General features: G+C 44.7%; 1 protein-coding gene across 5 annotated transcripts in view; it reads left to right on the forward strand.

Annotated features, from left to right (window-relative positions):
• The window catches only part of Arid1b (AT-rich interaction domain 1B), a 309189-nt gene that overhangs the window by 73640 nt on the left and 231470 nt on the right, over nucleotides 1–4079 (forward strand). The gene's annotated exons all lie outside the window — the stretch shown is intronic.

Here is a 4079-nt window from a genome sequence, read left to right on the forward strand (position 1 = left end):
TCTGTTGTGATGTCACCGGAGGGTCACTTTGAGCCTGCGTCCTGGGTGGGCTTGGTGAGGCCTACTACCTTTCTGACCGGGCTTAATCGGAGTTTTAAGATTATTGCCTTCCACATGGTGCTTTTTCGCTAATGACTTCTTAGTAGTTGAATAGCATACATATACTTAATTGAACACTTTTGTTTTTGGATTAAAAAATTATGAATGAATTAAAAATGAACACGTGAATAATATGGTTTGATGACATAGAATTCTGAAGTGTGCTATATAAGAGGTAGGATTGGATCAGTTTTTGTGTACTAAACACACCTGGATTTAAGCAACATCTTCATCTCAAGGTTGAGTAATCCTGAAGTACAATTTCCTTTTTTTTTTTGGCCAGTCCTGGGGCTTGAAATCAGGGCCTGAGCACTGTCCCTGGCTTCTTCTTGCTCAAGGCTAGCACTCTGCCACTTGAGCCACAGCGCCACTTCTGGCCATTTTCTGTATATGTGGTGCTGGGGAATCGAACCTAGGGCCTCATGTATACGAAGCAAGCACTCTTGCCACTAGGCCATATCCCCAGCCCTACAATTTCCTTTTTATTAAATAAGAGTTGTGAATATTAAATGAGATTTCTTGTGTAAAAGCAAGTAGCTTGGAATCCACACTGAGTGCTTAATAATTCTCCTCTCATCATCTGTTGGAATCTAGCTGGCCAGATTGCCCCGTTGGTTTTCAGTCTGTTTTGTTTAATGGCTTGGTAAGCTTTCATGATTTCTATTCAGCAAGACAGAATAGATAGAGGGAAGTGGATCCTGAGAAATAACAAGGCCCCTTCAGCCCCTCCCGCCTCCCGCCTGGCTGCAGGTGTTGATGATGTTCCTGGGACCTACTGGCGCCCATCTACTGGAACAGGCATGCGGCCACTATCCTGCTGGAATCCCTGTCTCTTGGCCACCACCCATGTGTAGGACAGGCTACTTTGGCTTCAAGACTGCTGTGTTTGCTAACGTTGATCTCAGCTGTCCTTCCACCATTCTTTCCATAGCTTCTACATGTGGTGCCTTTGTGTACTCATCATTCCCTAGGTTTCTTTTCATTTTTGTCAGTCATGGGGCTTGAACTCAGAGCCTGGGTGCTGTCCCTGAGCTCTTTTGCTCCACTTTTAGTCATCTGGTTAATTGGAGATAGGAGTCTCATGGACTTTCCTGCCCAGGCTGGCTTTGAGCTGCGATCCTCAGACATCGCCTCCTGGGTAGATTACAGGCACAAGCCACCAGTGTCGGCTTCCCTAGGTTTATTTTCCTATTATCCTGTCCACTCTCACTGGAAGCTAGGGAGCATGGCTTTCCCCGTGTCTGTTTCGGGCACGTCGCATGCTGGCCGGCAGATACAAGTCTTTTCAAAAATGTAGATTCAGTAAATCGGGCCTAGATTGGAATTTTGATATCCACATAAAACTAACCTGTAGCTTAATGATGGAAAAATTTGGGTTTAGTCAATGTTGATATACAATTATATTCAATTTCGGACAGATTTTCTGCCATAAGTTCAGAATATTTGCTTTTGGAAAACACCTTTCTTGAGAAAAGCTAGAGGAGAGAGTAACTGGTACTTACTTATCTTTTATTGCTTTATCCTTAAAAGTATGTAGACCTGAGTGTCTTGTAATATTGATGTAAAAATTAGCGACTGATTTCTGAATAAGAGCAGTGATTTGGCCCAGGTGAATGGCCCCTGAGTCTGTATCACTGAACATTTGGATGACTCTGTAGCAGATCTGCTGGGGTGTATCTGTGTCATTTTGGTTTGTTTGCACGCTGGAGCTGTGGTATATAATGTGAATTATATAGCACATGCACTGAATTCTTATGCAGTGCTTTAAGCCCTTCAAGGACTTTGCTTCATTTACACGCACTTACTTGTCTTCTTCTCTCCTGAAGGATAAGCCTGCTCTTCGTTTCCCTTAGCCCCTTTGGCAGTCTCCAGGCCCTGGGGATCTCCAGCACATGTCTCCCAAGCAAGGCTCACCTTGCCAGCTACCTATGAAAGTCTGTTTCTTTTTTCTTTTTAAACTGCTCCAGTCTATGTAAGGGAAACTTATTTAGGCTCTGGGTGCGGGGCTGGGCTTGACCTTGAGGGTGATGGTCTTGCCCATCAGGGTCTTCAGGAAGATCTGCATGTTTGAGTCCGCTTGGCCGCAGGGTGAATGAGAAAGAGCTGAAAGTCTATTTTCTGTGTCTCTAATACTGTGGTTCTTAGTAAGACTAGAGTACCCAAAAGTACTATTGGCAATACAGCATCCTAACCAAATGGCTTTGCCCTCCCCCCCCCCCCCCCCCCAATACTGGCAATTTTCTCCAGTTTAGTTCCATTTAAAGCGCCAGAGTGGGGGCCCTGGACTCTTGTTCCCCCCAGTTACCATTCTACTACGGGTTAGTAGGTGAGAGTGCTGGGAGAACCACCCCATCCCATTGCTCGTCATCACTTGTAGGTAATGAAAACGATAGTGGCTCCCACAAGTTCCTCCTGACAGCCCGGATAACTGAGTGCATCTTCTCTCTTGCCGGGGTCTCAGTGCTCCCGTGCCCCGGCTCAGCCCTACCCTTTTCTGTCCCTGTCTTCTACACTTCTTACGTAAACCCTACCCTCTGAAAGGTAATCCATACTTTTTTGGATAACTTTATTTGTGAATTGAAATTCCCTCCCCCTTTTTTTGGTGCCACTCCTGGGGCTTGACCTTAGGGCCTGGGCAGTGTCCCTCAGGTTTTTTTGCTCAAGGCTAGTCCATTTGTGGCTTTTTGCTAGTTGATTGGAGATGAATCTCACAGACTTCCCTGCCCTGGCTGACTTTGAACCCTTATCTCTTCCTATCTGTGGTGAAATTCTGGCCACCTCTTGAAGTTCACCTACCTTTTCTTTTCTGGAGCTTTCTCTTCCTTCCCAGAACATGTGTAGTGCCTTAAGTGTATCTTAGGGTCATTGCATGTGAGTGTTGAAGGCCATTCTTGAGAGCAAAAACCATAACTTGATTCTATTGCTGTGACATAAAGTAAAATAGGCTACCTGGGCCAACTGATCATGTAGTTATTTGGATTTAATTGATATATAGAACCGACTTTTGTCTGCTAAGATTTATAATATCCTTTGAAAGATTATCTCTCCCTCCCTCCCTCCCTCCCTCCTTCCCCGTCCTCCCCCCTCCCTCCTCGTCCTCCCCCTCTCCTCCTCTCTCTTTTGGTTGTGGGGTTTGAACTCAGTGACTGAGTACTGTCCTTGAGTGTTTTTTGTTGGTTTGCTTGTTTGTTTTGCTCAAGATTAGTGCACTACCACTTTGAGCCACAGCTTCACTTCCAGGTTGTTGGTGGTTAATTGGAGATAAGAATCTCACAGCCTTTTCTGTCTTGGCTGGCTTTGAACCACTGTCCTCAGAGCTTAGCCTCCTGAGCAGTACAGGAGTGAGCCACCAGCACCCAGAAAAAGATTATCTTTAAATTGGATACAGGTTGAGCATCTTTTCTCTAAATTCCTTGGGAAATGTTTCAGCGTTTGGATTTTTTGCATAGTAGATGGGATTCACGTCTAAATAGGAAACTGATTTATGTTCTTATGTGTTCTTATTCACAAAGCCTAAAGGCACAATGTGTTTAGTGTACCCTGTGTTTTTATTGGAAAACTGTTAGATGAGGTCTTATGACATTTGGTACCATGTTGGTTTCAAAAACGTTCTGGATGTTGAAACATTTTGGATTTCCATTATTTAGATGGGGGATATGTGGCCTGTATATGGATCTAAAATAGCATCTAGAGAAATATTTGAGGCCAGCCACCATTCACTTATTCATCATTGCCTCATTCCCTCATGAAAGTGGCGCTACATCTCTGTATCCTAGCGTGTCATGTGGCAGAAGATTATTTTGGGCTTACTTGTGCTGGCTGCAATGACAGGTAGATGCTACCACGCTCAGCTCATTGGGATGGAGTCTTAGAGACTTTTGTACCTAGGCTGGCCTGAAACCATGATTCTCTCTGGAATGATGGGTGTGCGCCACTTGCACTTAACTATTGGTTGAGCAGGAGTCTTGGGGGGAATATGC

The sequence above is a fragment of the Perognathus longimembris genome, chromosome 9 (genome assembly GCF_023159225.1).
Source record: "Perognathus longimembris pacificus isolate PPM17 chromosome 9, ASM2315922v1, whole genome shotgun sequence".
In the NCBI taxonomy this organism is placed as follows: domain Eukaryota; kingdom Metazoa; phylum Chordata; class Mammalia; order Rodentia; family Heteromyidae; genus Perognathus; species Perognathus longimembris.